Raw genomic sequence first — 15,843 nt, 5'->3', positions numbered from 1 at the left:
AGCTGAAGTTCGGCGGGTTCGGATTCCGAGAAACCGAACCCGCTCATCACTAGTGCAAATTTGTAATATTGGCTCATGACTGAGCTTATGATTTATGCACCATGCCTAATGTGTCTAGAACTTTGATGAACGGGTTTACACTGCTTCTCCCAATTTAACAGGAGGGGAACTGCAAAGGAATCACTCATTTGTCCTACAGTCCCTGTTTTTTTTTTTTTTATAAATTGTTTTAGTGGAGTTTTACAAGGAAAAGCAATGACATGCATAAAAACAGTAATACGGAAACCGTATTCTCATGTAAACATACAATGTTGAAAACAGCATACAAAAATGGAAAGAAACAGCAAAGTAGTGGCTGAGAGAGATACCTGTGTATTTGGAATGGGCAGAGGGAGGGGAGAAGAGGGGAATGGAGAGGGGAGATGGAGAGGAAAGGAAGGAAGGGAAGTGGGGATATGTTAGTAAGGGCGAGTTGGGGAGGGGTAGACTGTTGGTGGGTATTGTGCATAGCGAAGAACTAAAGCTTGCAAGTACTAGACTCATGATAGGTGACAAGACTTTCGTAAAGATGTGTGTGCATTCTTGGAACCAGCTAGTGATATATTCAAGATAATAGGTGTGCCAAATTGAGATGTGTAGTGCAAAAAACGGGGGGGGGGTCTATCTTCTTCCAATAAGCTGCGATGGAGCTATTAGCTGCACTGAGGTTGTGACGAATTAAAGCAAGAGTATTTCTGTCACAACTGGGAATAGGCTGTGGTAAGAGGGAGTATGAGACAGTGGGGAGTGAAATGCCTGTGAAGGAGAGGATTAAACGATGTACCATGACCCAAAAGTGCCTGATTTTAGGGCAGTAACACCAGATGTGAGCAAAGGTGCCCACTTCTCCACAGCCCCTCCTGGCCAAATATAGCTCGGATAGGTACTAGATACCATCGGTACAGACGCCTAAAAATATTTTCTCAAATCCTGACACAGATGATTTAGAAGAGAATTCAATTTTTTTTTCCCCCACTCCTCCGGCTCCAGAGTCTCCCCAAGTTCCCTCTCCCAGGCCACAGTCCCAGTATTTTCACGTTACTGCCATCCGTATAGTCTGCTATATGGACTGTAAAAAGGCTCCATTTGTAATAATTTATCTTGAGATGGTGTTACATCTACACAACTAGCAAAGCTGGGTCAAGCAAATATTATTTATTTATTACCAGTTATTTATATAGCGCACACATATTCCGCAGCGCTTCACAGAGAACATTTAGCCATTCACATCAGTCCCTGCCCCAGTGGAGCTTACAACCCATATTCCCTACCACATGTACACGCACACACATTCACGATAGGGTTTTCTTTGGGAGGCAATTAACCTAGTAGTATATTTTTAGATAGTGGAAGGAAACCGGAGCACCCAGAGGAAACCCACTCACATAGGAGAATATACAAACTCTGCACAGATGGGGTCATGGCGGGAATCAAACCCATAACCTCAGTGCTGTGAGGCAGTAATGCTAACCATTACACCATCCGTACTGCCAAATACTGTGCGTGCATCTGCAGCTGTCGGCTGCGTATGCTCATTTTACTGTAACCTTTCGCTAGCAGTAGTAGGTTGCTGGCAACCTGGGAAAACATTTGTTGGGAGTAGGGTTTAAATTTGAGGAGCTCCGTCATGATAAACTGTGGCACAGCTACAATCTGTATTACTGCCATAAGCAGTGATTCTAGCTGTTGCCTACGGTATCCGGACTCCAGGTCGACAACAAAAAGGTCGACGCCAATTGGTCGACACACCTTAGGTCGACATGGACAAAAGGTCGACATGGACAAAAGGTCGACAGGAACAAGGTCGACATGGAAAAGGTCGACATGGGTTTTTTATGTTTTTTTTCTTTTTTCGAACCTTTTCATACTTAACGATCCACGTGGACTACGATTGGAACGGTAATCTGTGCCGAGCGAAGCGGAGCGGAGCGAAGGCACCATGCCCGAAGCATGGCGAGCGAAGCGAGCCATGCGAGGGGACGCGGTGCACTAATTGGGGTTCCCGGTCACTCTACGGAGAAAACGACACCAAAAAAACATAAAAAACTCATGTCGACCTTTTTCCATGTCGACCTTGTTCCTGTCGACCTTTTGTCCATGTCGACCTAAGGTGTGTCGACCAATTGGCGTCGACCTAAGGTGTGTCGACCTTTTTGTTGTCGACCCTGAGTCCCAGACCCGTTGCCTAGTGCACTGTTATGATAAATAGTATTACATGTATCACTGGCAAAATTAGGTTAAAAGTCTGAATACTGCCATTTCCTGAGGGTTCACCGCATTTCTCATATGTACAAAGCTCCGGTAAGTGAAACAAACTAGAGCTTGTACCAACAAACTATAGATAGTGTTTTCCAATAGAATCCTATGGGAATATTTCCACTGACGGCTGTGCATGTGCAGAAAGTCTAATGGGTCAAAAACCTGGAACTCTTCTCATCACAATGGATAGCTCTTATCAGAAGAGCCGTCCTTTGCCATTTGAATCACAATTGTACATGTATATTGCGTTACTAAACTCTGCTACACATGTAATGTGATGCGTAATGCAGTTTGCATTGTATTAAACTGATAATGGTACAAACATATATATTCGCAAACCAAATTGTTAATGACAGGAGCTATGATAAATGTCTTTATGGGGGGCAAAAAAACATGTTATTATGTGAATAAAGTATGAAAATACTAATATTCTGCTTAGGATGACTACCAGTATTCATAATAACATAAAATAAATGAAACTAATCACAGCAGAACAGTGAGGAACATGGACTAATTGGACGGCATAATGAATGGGCCTAAGAATTTGTCCACAATCCCTGAGATATAGCTAAACTCCTGAGTTTAAGATGACTGGTCAGTAGGGGATCAGCAGTAAGTCAGTCAGCACTGTGCACTTGGGCACGGGGCTGTAAGTGAGGTGTGTATTGTAATCTGATTTGGGCATTTGGTCTGTGTTTACGTGGTACAACAAAACAAAACAAAGACTTGTTCATTGGTAGATTAAATGCTTTCACATTTCTATGTCTAATCCGGCTAGAGGAAAGATTTACTATGTTGGCTGAACATAGACACATGTAATATTGTTCTAATACACCCTTAGGAGTAGCATTCCAAGACCAGCTCAAGCCAGATTACACTGTGAATGCCTTCAGACAGATGGGCAGTTATATACAGAAAGAATATGCTCTGTACCTAGTCTCCAGGCTCACCAGAAGGTCATGGTGTAAGCCATTACCTTCCTAAACGCACACAGGAGACATTCCTAATTGCTAAATAATTGCCCATGAGTTTTCAGAACTAATGACCTGTGACCTCTCAATAACTTCAGATCCCAAAAACCAAAACATGAAGCTAGGACACCTGTAGAGAGCCACTAGGAGTGAGGATCCAAGTTCAGAACACATTCCAAGCAGATTATGGAGGAAAACAACAGCTTCCTACTGCCAGGCTAACGCAGAACGTCCCTAATAGCTCCCCTGTCCTCTACCTGCACTTTGTGTGTTTGTTCAGTGGAAATGTGGCTTCTGGCACAAGAACTCTAACAGTTGTTTCAGACGCTAGAGCGAAGGGCAAAGACCAGTGACCGCCAACAGTAAAAGGAACCATACTGAGCCAATAAGATCAGGAAGGGATTTTCAGCATGGCTGACTCCAAGAAGACCTCAATAAGTAACCAGAAGCCCTATAGGTGTCGAATAACTCAAACGTCAGTATGGGTAAGAAGAATATCACAAGAGACCAGTTTGCCTCTAATCTAAAGCTTGTTATGTTGTTTTGGCTACTTTGAAAGAAAAATGTGTAGAGTACAAAACATACATATAGTGGGATAGATGAAGAGCATCTAATTAGTAAGTTAGAAGTCAAATTTAGGAAGAACCTTCTTTAACTAGTAGGTTTTAGTAATTCATTAGTACCTCCCCCCTTCTTCCACTGTTTCAAATCTCCCGCTTTTCTGAAGTCAGTGGATGCAGGATCACATCAGCCAGGTAACTTTGCCAAGTGGAACTCGCCAAGTTAAAAGAAATTATGTAACCATTCCTTCTAAATACTATAAAATCACTCCCAACACACTACCAACATCATTCCCAAATCCCCACCAAAAAAAAATAACCAGGATCACAACGCACTAATTACACTGTAAAAAAAAAGTCATCACTAAAGAGCTAACCAAACACAGTTTCATTTTATCAGTAATATCTGCAAAACATTTGATGACTGCTTATTGGTCTTGTTTACACTTACCTTGGTAAAACTCCAGGTTAGAATGTCCCTACTTGTATATGTAAAACACTGGACATTTCAATAACATAGAGGGGTTCTGTGAGCAGACTAGATGCAACAAGGGTAATAGGCGATAGCACAGTGCAAAGAGTTTAAAATATCTGCTGTAACCATTAACGACTATTCTGATGGCTGCTTCTAGCAGTCTAGTGTAAACTCCACTGGCCGTAGACTAATGAAAGCTGATGATATATAATACATTCTAAGCAGACTCCAAATCAGATATCTCTTTACTGAGAAATAGTCATGTTATAAGTAAACCCATGCAGGAAAACCACATAAATACAGAATCTATTTGTCATCAAAATTACAAATTTATATAGAGAGAACCATCATGGTTGTTCTAAGGAAAAGGTTATCGTACCACAATCTTCTATTCATTATGCAAGAAACCCACACATTAACAGCCTTGGACAAATAATATACTGAGTTGTGGTAATGTAAAAACACATGTATTAGACTGAGACAACAAGGCTGGATACACACAGTCAACTAACAATATATCGCTGGTATATCGGCCTGTGTGTACAGCCTATAATAGCATAGACAAACATGGAGGGGTGGGGGGTAGGGGGTTTCCAGTTGCCCAAAACCCCCCTTCCAAACAGCATGGTCAGCATCCACTAAATGCCGTATAAAGGGCAGAATGGAGCTGCTGCACATGCCAAGCCGCAGCTGATTTTACAATTAAGTCTTCTGTGTGTGTGTCTGTGGATCTGAGTGGGACGGGGTCTAATGCAGTGAAGTGTCTGCCCCATCAGAGACCTGTGCTGAATAATAGCCAGACTGTAACAGGTAGTGTTTCTCCCTGTCTCTTCCTCCTTCCCCCTCTCTCTCTTTCTCCCTCATTCTCTCCCGTCTCTTGCCCTCTGTCCCTTGCACCACTCTCTCTCTCTCTCCCTCTCTGTCTCACCTCTATCTGTCCCTATCTCCCTCTTTTTCTCCAACATTCTCTCTCCTTCACTCTTACTCCCTCCTCTCTCCCACCCTCCTTCCCTGACACCCTCTCTCTCTCTCTCCCACTCGCTCCCCCTCCCTCTCTTGCTCCTCTTTCTCTCTCTCCCTCTCATTGACTACCTCTTTCTGTCCCTGACACTCTCTCTCCTTGACACACTTTCTCTCCCTCTGGCTGTCTCTCCCCTCTCTCTCTCCCTGGCCCACTCTCTCTCTTGCTCCCCCCCTCTCTCTACTTGACACCCTCTGTCTCTCTCCCGCTTGCTTCCAGTCCATTTCCCTCTCCCTGACACCCTACCCTCATCCCTCTCTTTCTTTCTCCATCACCATCTCTATATTGCTCCTCTCACTCTTTGTCTCTCTCTCTCCCCTCGCTTTCCTTTTCTCTCTCTCTCCCTGACACCATCTCTCTCTCTCTCTGGGCACCCTCTCTTTCTCTCACTCTCTCTTTCCCTGACACCCTCTCTCTCTCGCACTAACACCCTTGCTTTCTCTCTCCCTTCCCCCCTCTTTACCGGACACGCTCTCTCTCATTTTTTCGCTTACTTTCTCCACTCTCTCTCCCTCACACCTTTCTCTCTATCTCTCTCTCTTCTCTCTTTGTCCCTGATACTGTCTCTCTCTCTCTCTCTAGTTCTCACCTCTCTCTCTCCATTGCCCCCCCTCTTTCTTTCTCTCTCCCTGACATCCTCTTTGTCTCTCTCTCACTCCCCCTTTTGGCTCTCTCTCTCTCTCTCTCTCTCACTCCCTTCACTCTCTCTCCTGTGCAGCACAGCTGATGCCGATATATCATGCAAATATATTGGTGCATTTGCATACCTCCTAACTTTGAGGCCAAGAAAACAGGGACTTATGCGTGTGGCAGAGAAGAACGTCTGGGATTAGGGTTGTGGCCTAGTGGCTAGGGGGCATGGCTTAGCTGGGATACCACTAACACGAGCCACACACCATTTTCGTCATTACGGGGACATGCCCAGTGCTCTGTGAGCTGCTGACCATGCCCCCTGTTCCTCTATCCCACTGAATAGACACTGTGCACATGCACACAGCATCTATTCTCCGCAGCATCTATTCACAGAGCAACTCCCCTCCCCCCATCCTCACACATATACACACACACACACACACACACACACACACACACACACACACTCTGCGGGACACTGCGGCCCGTGGGTGGGACATTGGGACAGTGCCCGAAAAAACAGGACTGTCTCGCTAAAATCGGGACAGTTGGGAGGTATGCATCTGCATGTGTTTATAAGCAAACTGCCAGCCGACCTGTTGTACAGCGCCAAGAACTGCTGAGAAATTACATAACAACTTTGCTTGCCCAGTTGTGATGTCTGGTCAAATATATCGAGCAGCTGATGGTAAGTGTATATAATTTACCAAGTCGGTTGTTCGGGTGGCAAGACAGACGGTCTGCTGGTGGTTCACTCAAGTGTGTACCCAGCATAATCCTTATTTATGAAAGTACAAACAACTGCTATCTGTGCCTACTTTTGTACAATTGTAAAAAGATGCATTGTCTTATGTGAAGTGTTGGGATAGATCATAGGTGTTCCTTGATCACTGAGAAAAAATCAGGCACCCTGAAATTAGATATTTTATTTTATGTTTAAGAGAAGGTAAAGGTTACATGCATAAGGGATGGGTGGTGGTCCTAAAACAATTAATTTTGAAGTAACCACCATTTCTTTCTATCTGCAATGTCCGTTTCAGCCATAAAATAAATTGCTAGTTTACCTTTCTGAACCAAATCTAAGGACTGGGAAGTGTGTGTGCATTGAAAGTGTAATCTCAAAGCACTTAATCACTCTGACCACTCCTTCATCTCCAACCGTGGGGGTCATTCCGAGTTGATCGTTCGCTGACGATTTTTGCAGCGCAGCGATCAGGCTAAAAATCTGCATTTCTGCGCATGCGTATGGGCCGCAATGCGCACGCGTGTCGTACGGGTACAAAGCCCGTTGTGGTTGTGGTTGTGCACAAGAAGATTGACAGGAAGGGGGCGTTTCTGGGTGTTAACTGACCGTTTTCAGGGAGTGTTTGCAAAAACGCAGGCGTGTCTGAAAAAACGCAGGCATGGCTGGGCGGGTGTATGACGTCAAACCTGGACACGAATAGGTTGAAGTGATCGCAAGCGCTGAGTAGGTTCAGAGATACTCTGAAACTGCACAAACTGTTTTTGCAGAGCTCGGCTGCACATGCCTTCGCACTTCTGCTAAGCTAAAATACACTCCCCAGTGGGCGGCGGCATAGCGTTTGCACAGCTGCTAAAACTAGCTAGCGAGCGATCAACTCGGAATGACCCCCCTTATTTTTGTCCAAACTCCCTCTCACTGCACCTGCTCTTCCTCCAATTGCCACATCCACTACACTCTATTACTTCTTCTTATCATGGAACCACCTTTAAGCCACGCCCTCACTTTGTAATGCCGCAATCACCGGCATTATACTGCAGTGGGCGTGGCTATGATGTGATTCATGCCCAGACCGCCCACTTTACTCACTAAGTGGGTGGCCGGGCAGGGGGGACCTGAAGAATTGGGAGACTTGCCTGCTCTTCCGGGGGGGCGGCAGGGTCACCCAATTTTCGGGAGCCTCTCGGCCATTCCGGAAGAGTAGGCAAGTATGATATAACCTTACAATCGAGATACACATCAGATTATATATTTAGCTAAAGACTAATGCAATGTTCGTGAGAGTATCTGTATATAAAACTTACAAGATTTAAATTCTAAGAAATACTTTTAAGAAAAGAAAATAAGAAAGAGTTTGTTGGAGTGTGAGTTTGAATTCTACAGTATCAGTGAGGTGTATGTATCAGTTTAGGTGGGATAGTTGTGATTGTATGGGGCACCTTTGTCCACTCAGGGCCTAATTCAGACCTGATCACAGCAGAAAAATGTTTCTCTAACGGGCAAAACCATATTGCACTGCAGGTGGGACAGATATAAGTTGTGCAGAGAGAGTTATAGGCCCTACACACTGGGCGATCTGACTGCAAGATATGAACGATCTCGTTCATTAATGAACGAGATAACGTTCATATCGTGCAGTGTGGAGGCAACAGCGATGAACGATACGCGGCCCCGTGCTCTTTCACCGCTGGTGCCCCGTCGGCTGTGCATGCAGGCCAATATGGACGATCTCGTCCATATTTGCCTGCACTTCTTTGGAGCCGGGTGACGGGGGGAGTGAAGAAACTTCACTCCCCCCGTCACTGCCCCCCCGCCGCCGGGTCGCCCGTCGGCTGTATCCGCCGGCGCGAAGCCCGGCGGTGGATGATTAAATGTGTAGGGCCCTTTAGATATGGGTGGGGTGTGTTCAAATTTAAATTTAAATGGCAGTGTAAAAATAAAGCAGCCAGTAATTACCCTGCACAGAAACAAAATAACCCACCCAAATCTAACTCTCTTCGCACATGTTATATCTGCCCCACCTGCACTGCACATGGTTTTGCCCATTAGAGAAAGATTTTGCTGCTGGTCAGGTATGACCTATGTATAAAAGAGCAGCAGTCAACAGATAGATGTGAGATTTTAAAGGGAATGGAGAAGGATTACAGGTGGTCAAGCTCTACCTCCACTACGGATCGGTATTGAGAGACCGGCAGCCGGAATCCCGGAGGTCAGTATACCGACCCAGGGATCCCGGCCGCAGAATGTCTTGGAAACCCAGGAGTGGGAATAGTCCCTGTTAGTCGGCATGCGACTGTCAGGCTTTCCCCCACTTGGGATTCCGGCGTCGATATTGTGATAATACTATAATACGCTATAATACGCTTCCCTCCACTACCCATGGGCTTGTATACACCAGAGCTTTCTTTTGTTCCAAACAGAACAGAAAACCACCAGTAAACTGATCTCTATGGTTTGCAGACAATGCTATCTATAAGAACATGGAGGATATCGCATGAAAGTGGTGTCTGCAGTGCAAGACACTGTGTCCAGTGTCGGACTGGGGCATGATGGGCCCACCGGGGAAATGCAGTGATAGGGGCACATACTTAGGGGTGTGGCCATACTACAAAGGGGGTGTGGCCAGCCTTCCCTGAAGCTTGAAATACACAATAGTTTAGTGCAGTGTAATGCAACATATCTACCATGTATAATACAAGTGCACAGTGTTGAACCTGATCCCTAGAGGAAGGATTGGGCCCTCAGGCAGTGGGGCCTACCGGTGGTTTCCCTGGTACCCCTGTGGGCCAGTCCGACCCTGGATGTGTCTATCTACATAATCGTTTTATCAGCCATCAAAAGGACAAAAGGTCTACTTCCAATGAAAACATGAGTGGGCCGGACTACCCATCTGGCCCTTCTAGCAAATGCCAGAAGTGCAGATGTCCTGACGGGCCGATCCGGCCATGCAAAAAGACTGGGGCTAGCCAAGCACTCTGCCTCCCGGCACCCTGCTCAGCTACCCGGCATACAGAGACATTAAGATGTGCTGTGAGATGAGGCCACCATGATTCGAGGCATGCCCCCGTGAGCTGTGACCACAACCTCATTTTGTGCGCACACTACAATGTCAGTGCTGCTAGACAGCCCCAGTTTGTCCCTGCTTTTCACCTACGATACGGAATCTTTTTTATTTTGCCCAAAACATGGCCAACTTGTGTTCAGAATACATTACGATAAGGATTGTTGCATCAAAACGTCCTTTTAGTCAATAATCATGTAACATGCTTATATCTTCTGCATGTTAATATGGTCTCCTACTGCCTGTCTATAAAGGGAGAGTAAGAGGGGGGAAATTGACAGCTCCATTACATCAACTGTGCAAATTATAATATATATTCATGAAAAAAAAACGAAATTTTTCACTGCCATTTTAATCATACTTGCCTACTTTTGAAAAAAACATTTCAGGGAGATTGTGAAAGTAACACCTATCAGCGTGGACGTGTACTGCTACATCTGAGAGGTGTGTCATGAAAATTACTTACATCCAAACATAAATGAGCCCCAACGTTAGTATACTGTATACACATATACTGTAAGTGGCCATGAGAAACCTTATTAAAAATGCATGCAGCCATAGGGATCATTGTGCCTTATAACCAATGCAGGGAAATGGCACTGATGATCCCATTTGAATGGATATATCTCTGATTTATTGTCCCCCCAAGAATGAAACCGCTACATAATGGGGGTGAGGTATAATGAGGGAAATTGCTAGACTATTCAGGGAGACAGGGAGATTGCTGCTACTTCAGGGAGTCTCCTGCAGAATGAAGGAGGGTAGGCAACTATGATTTTAATCCATCTGAACTTTGAGTCTCTTGCCTGTTCTTGGGTCCACTGTTTTTACCCCACATGTTTACCCCACCCTCTGCACATTCATTTATTTATTATTCATTTATTATTGTTTATATATATATATATATATATATATATAAATGTGTGTGTGTGTGTGTGTGTGTGTGTGTGTGTGTGTGTGTGTGTGTGTGTGTGTGTGTGTGTGTGTGTGTGTGTACCACATAAATTCTCATCAGCACTCAAGATATCACTTATGAATCTGCAAGGGTGCTCTTCTCAACTCACGTCAGGATACCACCATCCAGCTTGCAGTACAGATAACTTGTAAAAGGAAAGTCTCTCACCAGTCTTCTTTATAAGAATGCGCCAAATAAGTTTACTTTTTTATGAATACAACCATAGGATCAACGTTTTGTTCCCACCTAGGACCTTAAGCATGAACACAAATCCATACATAATGGAGTCAAAGTTTTTGGTTTATTCTTAAAATAAAGACTGAGTGAGTGTCTCGTGAGCAAGCCACGTAAAGTTGTACATGGGAGAAGCAGCTGGTCCTGGGATCTATGGGGGGTCATTCCGACCCGATCGCATGCTGCAGTTGTTTACAGCGCAGCGATTGGGTCGGAATTGCGCATGCACCGGCGCCGCAGTACACCAGCGCATGCCAGAAGGCCAAAGGTCGTCGTTACCTAGCGATCGCCTCCGCCGTTTTCAGGGTGCAGTGTCGGCCAACGCAGGTGTGGCCGGACCGTGCGGGGAGCGGGCCGCAGCGGCTGCGTGACGTCACACACAGCCACTGTGATCCGAGGAAGCGATGAGTAACTCCCGGCCAGCCGCAGGAGCTGCGCTGGCCGGGAGTTACTCTTCAAGTACAAAAGCATCGCAGCTGGGTGATGCTTTTGTACTTGTGCGGGGGATGGGGGGGGGGCAGACTGGCATGCAGGGCGGACTAGCCCTGTGCTGGGCGTCCCCCCGCATGTCTGGGAAGATGATCGTAGCTGTGCTAAATTTAGCACAGCTACGATCAACTCGGAATGACCCCCAATGTCCGTAGCCCTGAGCATTTGCCCCTGCGACTTGTTGATCGTCATCCAGAGTTTTATATTTTTTTATCTAAACAACAAAATCCAATTCAAGGGGCAATCAATATCACAGTCCAGTATATGTTCACGTTAGTCAAACAAATATTATATTATAAACTCTCATCATGCGTAAACATAGCATGTAGTATTTGTGTTGGTGTGCCATCTACTGGATTGATGTGTAAACTGAAACTTCATGAGTCAAGATAACCTGTCAGATTAGTGATTTATATATAGCCGTACCGTCATGCAAAACAGATCTTGTGTATATATATATATATATATATATATATATATATATATATATATATATATATATTACTCTTCACTATTGGAGTGAGTATTGGAGTATAGTCATTTTAGATTTGAGCCTGCACACTGCACGCGTCGTGCGTCAAGCATCTGGTTTTCCTTTAAACTGCTCCTCTCCCAGATCTCACATAGAGATCATACATACCTCAGTTTCTTTCTAGGGGCGGGATGTACTAAGCGGAAAATGCGGTAAACTCCCTGTTTACCGCATTTTCCTGATGTACTAACCCCCGGCCGGCAGGACAGCGCCGCGGCGGGATACGCCAGCTTTAGCTGGCGTACGTCCATAGAAGCCTATGGGCTTCTCTCCGCGGCGCTGTGTGAGGGATCCGATCGGATCCCTCCCAGCATGCCCTGCGGCTGCCCCCGTCACCCCGCGCATGCGCAGACTGACTCCTGGGGCCGAATCCCGGAAGTCAGGCTGCCGCTGCGCATCGCGGAGGACAGCTCTTATCGGAAGAGCTGTCCTCCGCAATGCTGATCGCATATGTTAGTACATATGCGATCAGCATCGTGGCGCAGGGTGGCGATGGGCGGCGATGTACATTAGTACATCCCGCCCTAGGTTACTAAGCTATACAACAGTGAAAATCCGATCCAAATTCATGCAGTAGTTTTAGCGCGATGCCATAACAGACAGACAGACAGACAGGCAAAAACACAGACATTTTTTTTTCATTTCCATAGATCCATAGTTCACATACAGTCCCTAGAAGTATATTTCTCAAAACAAATTGCTATGTACAGACACATTCCCTACAGGTTTATTATCTATCTATCTATCTATCTATCTGATAACATTAAATGTCATGGCAATGCACTGTACCGCAAAAAATTCCTAGTGTATGTGAGTACACCTGGCCAATAAAACTGATTCTGATTCTGATGTTATCATTCATGACAGTACATGTCAATCAATTAACAATATATTTTCAATTGTGTATTGAAGCTCATAAAAACACAGGGAGGACATACAAACTGCACACAGATGGGCTCCTGGTTGAAAATTAGCCTATAGCTCCGGTGCTGGCTAAATGACGCTACATGCCCCATGACAGTTCTACAGTATTTGTTATACAGAGGAGCAAGCATTTAACGCTGAGCAAACATCACACATAAGATTACAGTGAATTACATCAAGGGGAGAGTTATATTACTGTTTAACTAACACTCCACATGCTTATAGTACTTCATACATCCACACAAAAACTCCAAAGCGTATTGGCATAAAGTACTCAATGTAGAGATACATATTTCTTACATAATTAGCCCTCTTCATTTTCACTAGCAAAGCACAGAAAGGTGCATTGTACTCAATGCAATATATATATATCGCATCTATTTCTATTGGTGTGAAACTGAGATTTACATGGAAATGATGCTGGAAATGATGTTTCCTCAGACAGGGCACATATAATTACTTCTGACAGAGCATGCACTATTTCAGCTGAACACTTCCCTTATTTTCTTTAAAATCTGTCTTTTGCTTCGGCTGTTTAGAGTTTGCTACATTTTGTACTGCATGTTGAGTTGAGCATTTTTTTTCTACATTTATTTTATAGACTTTATCTCCTTATACTTTATTTCCACAATAACAATTACCTTTTCCCTGGTTTGAAAACAGCCTTTGAAGAGCAAAATCATTTGGAGAGTTTGAGAAATGTGCCCCTTAATCATCCACAATTAGCAACAGAAGTGCGCCTCCTAGTGGCTGCATAATCCTGTAAAATGGCAGAACCGTTTTGTACACCTGCATGTATTGCAGACACCTGGTGTATCCCACTTTATACCAACACTATTACATTTTTATAGTCATTAGGTGATTAGTAACCTGTAACTCATTGCATAACTCAGGAAGTGAACTACTTGCATGATGCACTATAAATTAACAAAGTTCAGTAACATGCCTGAAGCAAACACGCAGTCACTCATTCTGGAGGAGATGACTAGACTGGTGACAATTAAGTTTCCAAGTGTTATGACCTAAAGTCAACCCTTTTACATCATACAAGTCACAACCTCTAGGGGACTAAAGTGTGTTATCTGCAGTACCAATGACACCCCCCACATACTGTGCAGGCACATTGGTGGTCATTCCGAGTTGATCGCTCGCTAGCAGTTTTTAGCAGCCGTGCAAACGCTATGCCGCCGCCCTCTGGGAGTGTATTTTAGTTTAGCAGAAGTGCAAACGAATGTTTCGCAGAGCGGCTACAAAGTTTATTTGTGCAGTTTCAGAGTAGCTCAAAACCTACTCAGCGCTTGTGATCACTTCAGACTATTCAGTTCCTGTTTTGACGTCACAAACACGCCCTGCATTCGCCCAGTCACGCCTGCATTTTTCCTGGCACGCCTGCGTTTTTTCGAACACTCCCTGAAAACAGTCGGTTGACACCCAGAAACGCGCTCTTCCTGTCAATCACTCTGCGGCCAGCAGTGCAACTGAAATGCTTCGCTAGACCCTGTGCAAAACTACATAGTTTGTTGTGCTCGTACAATGCGCATGCACATTGCGCCGCATACGCATGCGCAGAACAGTCGGTTTTTTGCCTGAACGCTGCGCTGCGAACTACTGCAGCTAGCGATCAACTCGGAATGACCACCATTCACAGTAACACAGTAATATACAGGAACCAGGCTGAGATATACATCACTGCTGCAGACATCATCTGTGATCTGTGGATGGGAGGTGGCGGTGTCAACATGAGTCTCCCACCTAGTCCTCATCATTATCATCACTCAGGAAATATACCACACAACAGGGATATATGCTTATAACACAAAAATCCATGATAGGACAACTGTAGGAAAAATAGTACTATGGAAAGACTGCAAAGACATTACAAGAGTGACATCCAGCACTGCCCCCAGGCAAGAAGACGTTAGAACAAAGAGAGATTATTATATACTATTATAATGCAAGAGATTATTATATACTATTATAATGCAGATATATACAAAAGTCAGATTTATATTTCATATGAAGACAAAAGAACTTTGTTATATTTGGTACTGTATCATTCTGGGGTAGGTAACCTACGGATGTCCTACTATTGTGAAACTACAAGTTCCATCAGAAGCTGAAATGGCAAGCTGGGATTTGTAGTTTAGCAGCTGGAGAGCCACAGGTTGCCCGAGACTGATTCACGTAATAAAAAGACATTTTCTAATAAAGAACTACGGTAGAGATCGCATGCATTAAGTCCAGGACAGAACCAGGAATGGTCAGACAGGTGCTGGAACTACACAGTGTCCCCCGCACCGCAATAATGCTTCTAAACATTACACATATAACTGAGAATAAAACATACATAGAATATACACTTTACACTGTCGCCAATACAAGACAAGGACAGTGAGAACATAGATAACCTTTGTTTTAGCGCTAGATATGGGAAACACACACACACACACACACACACACACACACACACACACACACCATTTGATGGCACTCACGAAGTTGTTGGCCAGCCAGGAGAAGTTTGCACGGTTCCCTGTCGGAGTTCTACACCAGTTCGCTATTCCGTTGGTTGCAAGGACCTCAGCATCCTGCGTGCAGGACACGGAGAGCATGTCGCATCATCCTGCATGTACAGTAATGGGGTGACACCAGCAACCTAGCCCTCCTCCTCCTCCTCCTCCTCCTATAACACCCGGATCGGGGCAGTAGAAGTCTCAGCAGGAACCGGTGCTTTGCCAAACTCTGTATGTAACTTGACAGCTTGTGTGAGTGAGCAACCTCCCCAGTGGGTGGGGTTATCACCTGTCATTTACCCGGGCTGATCTGCCCCTGGGTCCTAGAATCACTAATCCATCTCCCATCACTATATACAGTACTTAGGCTTCATCTACTATAGTTACTAGTTATATACACGAGTTTCCACTACACCTGCTTCTATGCGTATTGTA

The 15,843-nt window shown here is 44.8% G+C and overlaps 1 protein-coding gene across 3 annotated transcripts in view; it reads right to left on the bottom strand.

Annotated features, from left to right (window-relative positions):
- Positions 1 to 15,642, bottom strand: part of GCGR (glucagon receptor) — a 114,290-nt gene extending 98,648 nt beyond the window's left edge. For all 3 annotated transcript variants that reach the window (XM_063961198.1, XM_063961199.1, XM_063961200.1), the window contains exon 1: positions 15,391 to 15,642. The gene's annotated coding sequence lies outside the window, so the exon portion shown is untranslated. The remainder of the gene's footprint in view (positions 1 to 15,390) is intronic.
- Positions 15,643 to 15,843: the final 201 nt, after the last annotated feature.

Source organism: Pseudophryne corroboree, chromosome 3 (genome assembly GCF_028390025.1).
Source record: "Pseudophryne corroboree isolate aPseCor3 chromosome 3, aPseCor3.hap2, whole genome shotgun sequence".
Taxonomy (NCBI): Eukaryota; Metazoa; Chordata; class Amphibia; order Anura; family Myobatrachidae; genus Pseudophryne; species Pseudophryne corroboree.
The sequence above is the reverse complement of the archived record's forward strand: the minus strand, read 5'-3'. Positions and strand labels throughout refer to the sequence as shown.